The following is a 15,045-nucleotide window of genomic DNA, read 5'->3' as shown; positions in this document are numbered from 1 at the left end:
GATGTCTTTCATGTATTTTGCATAGGCCGGCACGTGATTGATTAATTCCGTGAAAGGAATCGAGACTTCCAAATTCTTCACAATTTCCATAAACTTTCCAAGTTGGTCATCCAATTTGGGCTTGGCTTGACGACTTGGAAAAGGAAGTCTAATCACAATGGGCTCCTTCTCCTTGACCTTGTCTTCATTTTTCTTTGAAATTTCTTCTTTTGATGATTCTCCATCTTTGGAGTTTTGCACAATTTCTTCCTTATCACTAGCTTCCACAACTTCATCCTCAATTTGCTTCTTCGGTGCTTCATACCTTGTACCACTTCTCAAGTGAATGGCACTAACCGTTTCATGTCTTGTGGGATTACTTTGAGGTGGTAATTGCCCCTTTTGTCTTTGTGAGCTTGAAAATGCTAGTTGAGTCAATTGGGTTTCCAACATCTTGGTGTGAGCTAGGATGTTGTTGATGGTGGTTTCCTTTGCTTGACTATCTTTTTGCATTTGAGTGAAAAATTCTTGTTGATTCTTTTGCATTTGGAGGACCGCTTTCTGAACATCAAAAACTTGGTCATTTTGGTGATTTTATGGATTTTGATTTTGATAACCTTGGTTTTGGTTGTAAAAGGGTCTTTGATTTTGGTTTCTCATGGGAGGTGGGGTGTATGTTGTTTTAGGGTTTTGAACATTTTGGCTTTTGTATGAGAGATTTGGATGGAATTTGGTGTTTTCATTGTAATAGTTGGAATAAGGGGTACCACTCTTGTATGCTTGGAAAGCATTCACTTGTTCATTTGTTCCCCTACATTCACTTTGGTCATGTCCCAAAGTTCCACAATTCTCACATATCCCACTTGGGATTGATGAAGATGCCGTCATGGCATTAACATGATGCTTTGGTGATTTTGAGGCTTCTTCAAGTCTAGCCATTGCTTTTTCAAACTTCAAATTGATTGTGTCAATGTGAGCACTAAGTTGAGCACCCAATTGAGTAACGGAGTCCACTTCATGCTTTCCTCCTCTAGTAGCCTTGCGAGGTCTACTATATTGTGAGTTATGGACCGCCATTTCCTCAATTTTGTTCCATGTTTGATTGTCATCAACTTCGGTGAACATTCCATTTGATCCCATGTTGAGAATGTTCCTTGAATCTTCATATAGACCGTTCCAAAATTGTTGTACCAAGAACCACTCGCTAAGTCCATGTTGAGGACATGAGCGACAAATTCCCTTGAACCGCTCCCAAGCTTCATACAAAGATTCTTCATCCCTTTGCTTAAAACCCGTAATTTGAGCTCTTAGCATGTTAGTCTTTTCCGGTGGGTAGAATTTTTTGTAGAAAGCTAGAGCCAACTTTTTCCAAGAATCAATTCCGAGAGTGGCCATATCAAGGCCCTTCAACCATTGTTTCGCGGTGCCAATTAGAGAAAAAGGAAATAAGACCCATCGAATTTGGTGTTGAGTTACACCGGTTTGATAAATCGCATCACAATAGTCACAAAAGGTTTCCATATGAGAATGAGGGTCTTCACTAGGCATCCCCCCAAATTGGCTCCTTTCGACTAATTGGATAAAGGCGGATTTGGCAATAAAATTTCCGGTTAGATGTTGTGGTGTGGGAGTACCATTGGGTAGGTTCTCCTCGGTGGGTACGGAATGTGACGAAAACTTAGGCATTGTGGGTTGATTTTGTGTGGTATTTTGTGTTGGGTTCTCCTCACCTTCTCTTGCAAAAGGGTTGATGAACTCAATAGTTGGTTGAATATCTACAACCTCACCAACACCTCTCAAATTCCTTCTAGCAAGTCTTCTATTGGTTGTCAAAGTTCTTTCAATTTCACGATCAAAAGGTAACAAATCACCTTGTGACCTTCTAGACATGCAAAATTTCAAACAACTTGAAAACAATTAGAACAAACCTTGAGGAGTTTTACTTCCCCAAGGCAAAGAAAGACACAACTAATAACAATATAAGAAAATCTAAATCAAGCTAGCGCCGTCTCCGGCAACGGCGCCATTTTTGGTGCGGGTTGGCGATGTCGTCAGGTCACGTCCGATCAAAACACAATTTATATCTTCACAAACAACTCTACAATTAGTAAAGAGGCAAGTAAAGGTCGGATCCCAAGGGACGGGAATTGAGATGAGATTTCTATTGAAACTAGTGGTGTCTTAGGGGTGTCACAATTTGGGTTGATGTAGAAGGTCACTAAACTAAATAACAATGAAAGTAAATAAGCAAGATGAAGTGAAAGGGTTGTAAACAATTGATAAAAAGCACTAGGGTGTCATGGGGTCATAGGGGAATCATGGGAATTGATCATACAAACATGTTCTCAAATTATAAGCAAGCAATTATTGTTGTGATGGATTGAGTTGGGTTATATCTCACAATCCTAGGAAAGTTTGGGTCGCGGAGCCGAATCGATTAGATTGTACAACACCTAAAAGTCGACTTAATCTTCCCTACTCAACAACATGCATGGTCTAATGAGACTCGAGTTGGTTTATGTCTTACAAGTCTCATTGAAAAGATAGGTGATGGGTAAAAAATGCAAGGATTCATAGGCTCGCATTTCATCAAACATAACATGTTCATGAGTTGAGATCAAAACAAGCAAGCAAATAAATCATGAAAGCATATTAATTTAAGCATGAATCATCCCCTATGTTGGTTTCCCCTAATTACCCATTAACCCTAGCTAGGTGACTACTCACTCATTATCATGTTGATCATGCTAACAAGGTTGTCAATCATACCAACAAAATGAAACATGATGAATAAATGAAAGTAATTAACAATAATTAAAAAGAGATTAAGAAGATTATACCTACTAATGATTCCAATAATAAAGCAAAGATAAAAGAAGTACTTGATGCTTGATTGAGAGGTTGTCAATCTCCCAATAATAACCCAAATAATCTTCAATTACCCAAAATAAAGGATGAACAAAAGAGAGATTAAGGAAATAAAACTTGTATTAAAACTTGATTAATTGTTGACTACAAAACTAAAGAGAGATTTGATTGATATTAACTACTCTAAGAATTGATAAGAAGAACATGCTCTTCTAATTAGACTAATGGGGTATTTATAGTGGAAATTAGGTGGATGCATTAGGGTTAACTAAGGGCTAAACTAGTAATTACACTTTTTAGATTGAGCAGGGAGACGCCGATATTTTTCGAAGGAAGGGCTTCTTTCTTTGTAACTTGGAGAAGACGAAATTCGCTGTACTGGAATCCGGGCGTATTAGGGTCGGGACGGGCAGATTCGTGAAGCTGGGGACGGGCGTCTTTGGGAGAAGACGGCCGGATTCTGTGGCTGCTGCCCGGGCGTCTTTGAAGGAAGACGCACGGATTGTGCTTGTGGAGGACGGGCGGATTCAGGACAATCCGCTCGGATTGTAGCTCAGCATTGTTTCTTCTTCTTTTCTTCCCTTTTCTTCATAAAATCCTTGGGGATTTCCTCGGGGATGCAAGGATACTTTCTCGTCATTGCCCAACTACTATAATATGTACAAAGGCCTTCTAATCTAGTCTCTCCTTGATGCTTGGTCATTGAATTCAATCAATTTAGTCTCGTTTTGCCATGAAAATGCAAGATTCTTACTCCTTTCCTACCAAGGGATCAAAATCTCAAAGAATATGCAAAACAAAGAACTAAAGACAATAAATGACCCAAATATGCACTAAAAAGCATGGGAACAAGGCTAATTCGGGGGCTAAATATGCGCTAATTATGGTCACATCAGCCGTGTGGGCCACAGTGGGGACCAAGAGGAAGGAAGGTGGTATTTGGATGAGTGTTACCTATGCTTTAAGATATTTTTATTATTATATTATTAAAAGGATTTTCGTAGAACCTTCCTACTTCTCCTACCAACTTATATAAATACCAACCATATGCCTCACAATTATAATTATTCTTCTTCTAAAACTCAAATACAATTGTGAGGAGAGCTTTTGTGAGACAACTTTAAGACGGAGTTCTTCACCTTGCGATAATTAATTACGGTAAGATATCTAAGCATCTAATATCAATTGTTTACGTTTGATCTTGACTCGTTTAAGGTCGTTGAGCGTGACCGTTGACCGTGAGGACCAAGGCCATGTGGCTGTTGACCGGCGGGTTGACCACCGTCGGTTTGGCCGTGAGTTTTGGGGATTGTTTGTGGTATTTTTTGGGATTTATTTTGGGTTGTTTACATCTTAAATTTATTAATAAGATTAGTTAATAATTATACATAATTCAATTATTGTTTAGGTGGTGAATTTATTGAAGAGGCTTTTTGATTAATTGCTTAATTGAGAAGATTTGCTAAGAGGTAGGTTAACTACTTAACTTTACTATATTGGTAATTGGAGAATTGTTGGAAGATGAATTATTGTTGCAATTGTTGTCTTGAGCACATCGTTGTAATTGTTGTCTTGAGCATATTGATATCATTGTTGTCTTATGATCATATTATTATATTGTTGGTTGGTTCTCTGTTGTTGATTGGTTATGAAAGAGATTGGTATTGAGATTGGCATTGATATTGAGATTATTTGATCGGTCAGGCACGGGGATGTGTAAGTGCCGTGGTCCTATAGATATGATGGCTGGACAAGCATGGTGGCGTTAGGAGTGGGCCATGGACCTGAGCAGTACACCGTGTGTGGTGTCGAATTGGAATTCACCATGTGGTGCGTGTGTGTATGGCACGGTCAAGCCGTGTGTATGCCGTGTGTGTCTGAGCACGATGATCTTGGTTTGGTTCGTGTTGTTGTTGTTGTTGTTGTTGTTGTTGTTGTTGTTGTTTCGTTGTTGTTGTGTTGTTGTTGTTGTTGTTGTTGTTGTTGTTGTTGTTGTTGTTGTTGTTGTTGTTGTTGTTGTTGTTGTTGTTGTTGTTGTTGTTGTTGTTGTTGTTGTTGTTGTTGTTGTTGTTGTTGTTGTTGTTGTTGTTGTTGTTGTTGTTGTTGTTGTTGTTGTTGTTGTTGTTGTTGTTGTTGTTGTTGTTGTTGTTGTTGTTGTTGTTGTTGTTGTTGTTGTTGTTGTTGTTGTTGTTGTTGTTGTTGTTGTTGTTGTTGTTGTTGTTGTTGTTGTTGTTGTTGTTGTTGTTGTTGTTGTTGGTCGTAGTGGCTGTCGACGAGGGAGACGTGTGGTGGTCGGCAAGAGCTCATGACCATCGTGGCCAGGTGGGGCAGCGGAGGTGCAGTGGTGGTGGATATGAGAGTGTTTAAGTGTGGAGTCGGGTGTGTGTTGTTGTTGAGGGTGTTGTTGGTCGTGTGTCGGGGTCGTGCTGCCGTGGTTGTGGCTGCTAGCCGTGGGCCACCATGGCCGTGGTGGTGGTGGACGATGGCAGTGGAGGCGGTGGTTGTTGGGGCTAGGGGAGTTCGAGTGTGGGTAATGAAGACGGGATTTGAATAGCTTTAAGACGGGTTTATATTTAATTAATTAATTCGTATTTAAATTAATTAGATTAGATTAGTTAGTAATTAAATATATTTAACGATCGTATTTATGTGATGGTTTTATGGAGCGGTGTTTATTGTTATGGGATCGCTTATGGAGCTTGTTAAAAGGTAGGTTTATCCTACCCAGATTCAATTTAACCAACTCAAGTAAGTATGGTTTTAAGATCCCATATTGCTTTTGCAATAAGGTAGTAACAACATTCAATGCTTTCTCTTTTGCTCTTTGACACTTCCTGATATTTGTTACAATCTGATACTTATCCTTCATATCCCTAATTTGAGCAGGAGACAATAATGGATTCCTAAGAATCATATCCAAGTAGTCTCTGACTAACCAAGTTTCAGTGATTAATCTATTATTCACGGTCCTCAAATAATTATGAATATGTTTCATAGACTTAATTTGCCAAGCACTTACATCTTCTATTTCGGGTCCAGCTGTTAATTCCCATTTGCACAACGAACAACCAAGATGTATATGTTTCTTGTCATTTTTCATGTAAATGAGTTCTTTGTGTTGTTGAATCGAGTACAACAAAATAGCTTCCTTGAAACCTTCTCTTGATACAAACCTTAACCCACTTGCAAGCTCAACTTTTCTCATGTTAGTCTTCTCATTAAACATTGGAGGCACTACCCCCTTTCTTTTTTTTTTTAAAAAAAAAGAGGAAGATCAGATTCAGAATTATCGTCGGATAATCTGCCACTTTCGTCATCCGATGGCCTTTGGTCAAATTCATACCCTCCTTCATTTGTGGTAAAATAACTTGGCCACTTGCTTGATGACCCATTCACATTATCTATACCTTGTTGTGACTCTAAAGGGTGCTCATGGAAGGTTGATTCATCATCTAATGGCCAAGTTCTACTCAGCTAAGTACTTCTCAGATTTCTATTTGGTGCCCTCCATTCATACATTTCTTCATCATCATATCGTAATTCGTCCCTTGACAAATCATTATTCCATTCAAATGAGTCATCCGATCCATAAACATCCTCGCTTGTTTCTCATCCACATAATCATCCAAAATTTCACCTACTTCTCTACATATACCTCCTTCCATAACATGAGTTTGGGTTTGAGCGTTACCATGAAATCGGGCAGAAACGGCGGCATTAAATTGGGTTTTGAGTTTAACATGTAATTGAGGAGAAACGACATTATCTTGAGTGGTAAATTCTACGAACTCTAGAAAATCTTCATTACGACCTAAATCATAATCATTCATCTGCATATACTCAATTTCAACAAACAAAACAAAGTAGAACATAAATAATTTTAGATTAAAACATAAGAAACTAAGTAGGAACAAAATCTAGTTGAAAATAAAAACCCTAACTTATACAAGTTGTCATAAATCCTAAATTAATCAAGATGTTTATATTAGCTATTCTCTATCAATCGATTAATTCTACGACATCAACAAACATTCAAATTTTCTTTGATGAATACAAAATATTTGACTGTAAAAAAGTAGGAACTTTGTTTTCCAACAAATAGAAGGTAAAATCATACCTTGCTACCAAATTAGTAAGAAATTAGCAAGAATTATAAGCTTCTTGTGAAGAATTCTTCTTCATAGTCTTTAATTTTAGAGGAATTTTGATAATTGAAAAGGAATTAGGGAATAGGTTTTGACGAAAAAAAAGGAGTTTTGGAAAATATGAGTACTGTAAATGGAAAGCAGCTTTAAGTTTTGACTTTTTGTTTCTTTTCAAATTTGTATGTATTCACTTTTTTGGCTTTGGTAAGAGGTGCTATTTTGTTTTACCAATCTGTCGTATATGGTTTTGTTTTTTACCATTCCATCATCAAACAACAACTTTATTTACCAATATGGTCAATTGTCCCCTTATATACTCCATCCTTATCCACCCAACTCTTATCCAAACACAATCTCACAACATCATATTTTTCACCACACAAAAAGAGAAGAGAGAAGAGAAAAATAGAGGAAAAGGAGATTCCATCACCTCGCCTCGAGATCGCAAGGTAATACCGTTTTTCATCTTAATTAATTTATACCATAGATACACCTTGACCTTGACCCACCATGTGACCTCCTTGACCAACCTTGGACCAACTGTTGACCACCATATGGGCAGTTTGACCGAGTTTATTAAAGGGATTTTGGGGGTTTTGGTGACTCGGGTTAGGGCTGTGGGTTTCATCTTATTATGGGTCGACTTGGACCGGGTGTGAGGTGGTTTGGATCGAGGGTTGAGGGGTGAGTTGAGGGGTGGTCATGGGTGGTGGTTAGGGCGGCTGTGGTGGTAGGAAAGAGGTGGTAAAGAAGGGTGTACGGGTAGATAGTCGAGGTTGTTGTTGTTGTTGTTGTTGTTGTTGTTGTTGTTGTTGTTGTTGTTGTTGTTGTTGTCGTTGTCGTCGTCGTTGTTGTTGTTGTTGTTGTTGTTGTTGTTGTTGTTGTTGTTGTTGTTGTTGTTGTTGTTGTTGTTGTTGTTGTTGTTGTTGTTGTTGTTGTTGTTGTTGTTGTTGTTGTTGTTGTTGTTGTATGGTGTTGTTGTTGGTCGTAGTGGCTGCCGACGGGGGAGATGTGTGGTGGTCGGCAGGAAGTTGTGACCACCGTAGCCATGTGGGGTAGCGGTGGTGCAGTGGTGGTGGATAGGAGAATGTTTAAGTGTGAAGTCGGGTGTGTGTTGTTGTTGAGGGTGTTATTGGTCCTGTGTCGGGGTCAAGCTGCCGTGGTTGTGGGCTGCTAACCGTGGGCCACCATGGCCGGTGGTGGTGGTCCACGGTGCCTACGGAAGCGGTGGGTGTCGGGGCTAGGGGGAGTTTGAGTATGGGTAATAAACATGGGATTTGAATAGCTTTAAGACGGGTTTATATTTAATTAATTAATTCGTATTTAAATTAATTAGATTAGATTATTTAGTAATTAAATATATTTAATTATCGTATTTAGGTTTATCCTACTCAGTTTATTGTTATGGTATCGCTTATGGAGCTTGCTAAAAGGTAGGTTTATCCTACTCAGTTTCAATATTATGTCTAATTGTTAAATGAGTGATTTGTCGTTCATTTGCATTGAATGAGACGGTAATTGGCATGTTACACGATATATCGCATTTATTGTATTGTCTTGTATGTCGGAGGACTTGGTGGATTACTTGTTGTTATGGAGACGTGAGGCGGTTGGGAGACCGTCTCACGCTCGGGTCGCATATTGGAGTTTCCCACTCCAAGAGGGATGTGCACATTAATGTCTTGAGTTACGGAGGGACTCGTGTGTGATACTGTCGTTTTGTACCAAAAAAATAAACCTAATTAAAACTAACACAGAAGCTAGTGATAAGCAGGGTCGATCTCCACAGGGAGGCAAGATATCTGTTAAAGGTCCGTCTATTAGGGTCACAAAATGGGGGGTTTGATTATTGATTTCTAAACTAAATAAGGATTAAAGGAAAGAGAGATTAAACAAGAGCAATAAAGATAGAAAATATAATAAAGATGATCAAATAAGAGAAAGCATGCCAGGATTTCGGTTCACCATGGTAGTCTATCGACTTAGCTGTAAATAGCCTAGACAATCCACTGTGAGAGGGATACAAGAAAGGTCCTTCCGGTCCACTTTCTATCCTAGATTTCCACTAACTTAACTTCCGTCCTCATTAGGGTAGTCTACTGTTCATAGCAGGTCTATTTAATCCAATCTTCCGATCCAGGAGTAAATTTAACCAGATTAAAGGTAACTTAGAAGCGTGCACTCAACTAAGTCGGTATTATAGTTAAATTGCTATGGGTACAGGTTCTCACAAATAAATCATTTAGTCTATTCGCTACATCGTCACAATCCTACCATGGATTCCGTAATCCCGACATAAGAGAAATTAGCTACTCATATTACTAATGGCGTCAACAATAATAATAATGAATATACTAATTGGAGACATAATGAAATAACAGTAATTAAGAGTAAACTGATTAGGGCAGAAATAATTAAGTAGAAACAAGGATTAAAGCAAACTCAAATAAATAGATTAAGTTTAAGAGAAGAAAAATGGTTACAATCAAGAGAATTCCAGCGTAGAGATCAGTCCAATACCAAAGCAAAGATTAAAGGAAAGGAGAATAAGTTTACAGTAAAGAGTATGAAGGAAAGATTAGAGAGTTCTAAGATGATAAAAGCGTCCTAATGACCTAATTAATGAAAGCTTAAATAGGAAATTAAAAGGTTTTACGAAATAAAACTAATCACGGGTCACTAAGCCCGCATAAAACCAAAAACCCCTCGATCGAGTGGATTCAAACCACTCGATCGAGGTCTTCTCCAACTATTCCTCTCGATCTAGTAAATATCCTTCTCGATCGAGGACTTTCAATTTCCAGCATGTCGATCGAGTAAATGAAAGTAATCGATCGACCTCTCGTGTCCTCTAAACCACTCGATCGAACCAAAAGACTTCTCGATCGAGTGCTTTTCTTCATATCAGCCTCTCAAGTTGACTTTGACGGCTTCGTTGACCACCCTTCACGCAATCCAAGACATAGTTCTCCCTCTAACATTCCCGTTTCCTCAATATGCATGCTAAACAGGACAAAAAGAGTACGGTTTCACCACTTTCAGGTTCGTTTCTGCAATTCAGACAAAACAAACCAAAGTAGCCAATTCGGGGCATATTGCAATACAAAACGGTGTAGAAAGGCATAGAAATACGTGCAAAATAAGACTAAAAAGGCTATATAAAATGCACGTATCAAATCTTCCGAAACCGAACCTTTACTCGTCCTCGAGTAAACTAAATGCAAACTAATGGAACGGAAATGAAAACTCAGAGCTAGTCATAACTTGTCTACTTGAACCAATTTAATGCAAACAAAAATCAGCAGTCATAGCTACAACGGTCAATACGCAAACGAGTTATAATATGTCCATAAATAAAGCTGACCTATCGACCTTGCAAGACCAACAAAATTGGACTCTCACGTGGTCACTCTTCTCTCATGAAGCAATGGGTGAATTATATATGTATAAGAGAGAAAGAGAAACAGTCAATCACCTAAACTGCGACCTACATAACATGCATGCAACAAAAATGATAGACGATTCAAGTACTATGCATACACTCCAACCAACAATGTCCGTCACAGCCGAGGGCTTACAAATAATATGGGAAAGTGAGGTTCAGGTAAGAAAGGCAAAACAAATTATGGGAATGTGAAGGTAAAGCGTCAAGCTAGCTCCTAAACAAGACCATATAAGACCATCCGAATCTCAACTGACTGAAAATAAAGCACAAGTGCCCTTCATTTGGCACATGTCTCACTAACCAAATACACTATCTCCTCAAAAATATATGAATAAGAACAGAGGAGTGAGACGGTCACAAAATTCCCTTTTTTAAAACGGTCTCATTTTCAATTCCAACCAACTTTTTCAATTTTTTTCTTTTTCTTCCTTCTTTCTTTTTCAGGTGAATTCAACTCTTTTTTTTCATTTTTTTCATTTTTTTTCTTTCACGTCTCTTTTTTTCTTTTCATGTCTTTTTTCTCATTTTTCATCCCTTCTGCTTCCTCATTTTCCACTAACTCCAACAATAAAAACGGGTCAAACTCGCAACATGGATCAACATACCATAATTGACACACAAAACTAGCTTGACTGGGCAGGCTTAGTTTTGGGTGTAGCTAATGGGACAAAAAGGCTAAATTTGGCTTAAGTGGAGCTAAATGGGTGAAAAATATAAGAAAGGGAAATTTGCAAGCACCTCCCTGCATGTGACACCGACCACAAACCCGAATGTATGCAATTGACAAGAAATCGAATGTCATGAATGTGCAAAAATGATAAACATGTTATGCAAGGAGTACTACTCTCAATTCCTATGTAAACCGGTCATGAATGTCACCAGTTATATGGCTCTAAATCTCAGAAATTATAGAGTAGGTTGCCAATTTATCAGGTCAAGTCTACACGGTCAGCTTAATTTGAACAAAAACTCGTAGATATGCGTAAGACTCAGCTAATAACTGTCAATAGAGTGCAAGGCTCAAGTAAAAATGACAAGTTATAGTGCAATATCATCACGGAAATCAACCGTTCCGACTCAACCTATATGCAAAATGAAACGTGAATATTTTATTAATTTTTTGAAATTTTCTAATTTTTTGGATTTTTATGATTTTTGAAATAAATGAAAACAATGCAAGCATAAAATAGAAACGTGAATGCAAAAACAAATGCAAATGCAGACTCAAAGGATGCATTACCCTCCCCAAACCAAAACGGACAACGCCCTCGTTGTCATCCAGCATACACCAACAGATATATATGGGGGAACGGGAAAATACAACCAATAAATGTATGAAAAACAATAAATAAAAAGGAGACAAAAAGAAATAAAAGAGCAAGAATATACATACAAAACACGAACTTCCCTAAACCAGCCTGAAAACTGGGGAAGTGAGTAGACCAGTAGCTACTCGTCATCCTCGTCCTCCACGTCCTCCACCGTCACCGTGTAGTCCGAGTCTCTCTCTTGCTCCCTCCTCCTCACCTCCTCATCCTGAGTCCTCGCTGCCTCCTCAGCTGTGCCCTCCTCCTCGTCACTGGCTGGCTCTGGGTACCCCTCAGCTGGGTACCGGTAAAAAGACGGGTGTGGCCAACCCTCAGGAACTGGATGTCGTCACATCATATGATACTCGTATAGAGGGAACAAAGTAAGAGCTGTGTCCCGCTCCATACGAGCCTGCCTGCTAAGAAGCTCAAGCAACAAACTGTCAAGGTGCCCTTGGTCAAGGACCGCGGACGCCTCAAAGGGTGGAGGAGGAACAAAATTAGCCGGGTAAATCGGCTGTGTCTGGTCGGGCGCAGGAGTAGGAGTAGGAGTAGGAGTAGGGATCGGGGTAGGAATGGCCGTGGAAGTCTAGCCACCCGTAGAAGGTGTGGATCCCTCTCCGGTCTCAGGTCTCTTCCGCTTCTTAGAAGCGAACATAGTAGGAGGTGGTCCAAGTGGGAGGTGATACATGGGTAGAGGTGGAGGTATCCTGCCCTTAACAGTGGGCAGGGGAACGAGATGGGGTAGAGTGGTGCAAGGCAAGGGTACAGACAAGGAATCGCAAATCTTCCATGTCTGATGGTCAGAAGTAAGCCAAGTCATAGACATCATAGCTGCCAGGTCAAGGTACCTATCCGTGTCTAGGTACTGTAAGTCACGGGGAAAGGCGGGGAAGATAGAACGGGCAAGAAAAGTGGCTATGCCACCGCAAACAATGGTGCCCGTAGTCTTCTGCCCCACCGTGTGAAAGTACTGAGCAGTCAAGTAAGAAATGTTAAGCACAAAGGGTCCCTCACTGTCAATGTTCAGGTACCCACCAAGAATAGGCAGCTCAATGTTGTTCACATTGTTAGGTTCTTTACGGCCAAAGATTGTCCCACCAATGAGACGTAGGAAGTAACGGGCCGGGGGAAGGTGGACCTGAGTGAGATTGCGCTCCTCGTAGGTAGTCTGTGCCAAGGTCCTCCACAACTGGCGGATGACCTTCCTAGGGGCGGCAGTGTCACCCGTAAAAGGAAGACCTAACCTAGTACCAAACTCCTCTAACGTCCAAGAAATAGTCCGGTTAAACAACTGGAAAGAAACAGAGGCACATGTCGGGTCAGTGGCGTAGGCGCCAGAAGAGAAGGTAAATGAGCTGAAAAACTCAAGGGTCAGCTCCTTGAAGGTCAAGTCACTCAAAGTGACTAGTCCAGACATCCCCGTACCCCTCAAAATCTCAACAATAGGCTCGTAAATACCTAGCCTATCAAGTGACTTACGACACAAAAATTTAGTAGACAGAAAATCACAGCTCTCTAAGGCAAACAAACGTTGACGATGTATAGCATTAACGAAAATTACCTCAGGGTAGTCGGGGTGCGGGTCAAGTGAGTCGTCAACTCGGATAGTGACGGGCCTAGTAGAAGGCGTGGCTCGTCCGCGACCCCGGCCTCTAGTACCTAAAGAAGAAGCCCGTCCTCTGACGGAACGAGGTACTAAGGCCGCCCGGTAAGCAGCTGGTGACCACGCAGCAGGGGTGGTCACCGTACCAGAAGTGCTAGCTGTGGCTGCAACAGTAGAAGCAGCAGAGACGGAAACAGAAGTAGAGCAAGCAGCAGTGCTACAGAAACTGAAGTCGACACAGAGGTAAAAGCAGAACTAGTCATGACAGAAATAGAGCTAGCAGCAGTAACAACAGTAGCACCAGCAGTAACAACAGTTGAAACAGAGGAAACAGCAGCGGTACTAACGGTCGTACTGACGGTGGTGGTAGCAGGGACCACTGTCTCAGTAGAGGACGGAACAACAGTCGAACTAGTCGATGGCAATGAACTACTTTCCATCCTAATCAAGTAAGCAAGGGGAATAATAAGCAATTGAATCAATTAAACACAAAAAACCCCAATTCCAGTCGAGTTTTCGAACGAAACCTTAAACCCTAATCCCCAAATTACTACATAATTACGAAATAAAGCAATTAATCAACAAAATAGTAAAGGGGAAACTTACTTGATGACGAAACCCATAAAACAAGCACGAAAATCGACAAGAGAACGATGCAAAAAGGTGGAATTTCGATCGAAAACCGCAAACCCTAATTCCCTTAATTGACCGCGAAAAAGAACAAATTTGAAGGGGAAATCAAAGGGCTTTAGTCGATATACTAGCAAGGATTAAAATGTGGGTGTTGGATTTGATATTGGGGCAAAAATTATGGAGGATTTTGGGTTAATGTCGCAAATAAGGAAGAGCAAAAATGAAGAATGAAAATAAAAGAATGAAAAAGAGGAAGTTAAAGAGTTACTTCCTGCGTGTAAATGGCAAATTCACTCGATCGAGTGATTTGAAATCACTCGATTGAGAACTCTGGCTTCTATTTCACTCGATCGAGGAGAATTCCACTCGATCGAGAACTCTTCAGTTTTGCCATTTCGATCGAGCAGCTGAAAACCTCTCGATCGAACCTTTTTCCTGTCCATTCCTCTCGATCGAGTACAAAAAGTACTCAATCGAGTTCTTTTCTCGTATAATTCATCCCAATGCGACATTATCTCCCCAAACCTGCATAAAAATACTCGCAAACGTATCCCGACAATACCAAATCGCAAAATAACAGTCTATAGTCGATATTTGCTATGCTAATTAAACTAAAGTCTAGCAATCCTAAAAACGCAATAAAGAAATTCGACAGAAATTCAAAGTTTTACAATTTGTTACAACGAGGCATTCCCCGCTCAATTCCCAAAACATTTCAGTAGCCCAAAGGAGGGCTTCTGACTGGAGGAAGTCCCTTCAGCGTCTTTGACCGTCCTCTTCGATCTCCATGAGCTTGAATTCGAACCAGTAGAGGGAGAATAGTTAACGTCCACGTATGCACGAACTTTCTTCATCCCTTTGTGTTTCCCATCAGTTTTGACATCGACATCTCCATTTTGACTGACTTTAATCGCACTTTGACCGTTGACAACTCCAGCATTTGTTTCATCTTTACCTGCAGCAAGGAAAACAGAAGAATATTCCTCTTTTTCGCTCTCTGTCTGAGGCGGAGGGGTTACAATAGCAGCACAAAATTCAACATTCTCAGCCGAAGTATCTATA

The 15,045-nt window shown here is 40.1% G+C and overlaps 1 non-coding gene across 1 annotated transcript; it reads left to right on the top strand.

Annotated features, from left to right (window-relative positions):
* Nucleotides 1–1,186: 1,186 nt before the first annotated feature.
* LOC141616438 (small nucleolar RNA R71) lies at nt 1,187–1,293 on the top strand. Its single transcript, XR_012530786.1, has one exon. It is a non-coding gene; the product is annotated as a small nucleolar RNA R71 (small nucleolar RNA).
* Nucleotides 1,294–15,045: the final 13,752 nt, after the last annotated feature.

The sequence above is a fragment of the Silene latifolia genome, chromosome 11, assembly GCF_048544455.1.
Source record: "Silene latifolia isolate original U9 population chromosome 11, ASM4854445v1, whole genome shotgun sequence".
Classification (NCBI taxonomy): Eukaryota; Viridiplantae; Streptophyta; class Magnoliopsida; order Caryophyllales; family Caryophyllaceae; genus Silene; species Silene latifolia.
Note: the sequence above shows the minus strand (reverse complement) of the source record. Positions and strands in the feature narration are given on the sequence as shown.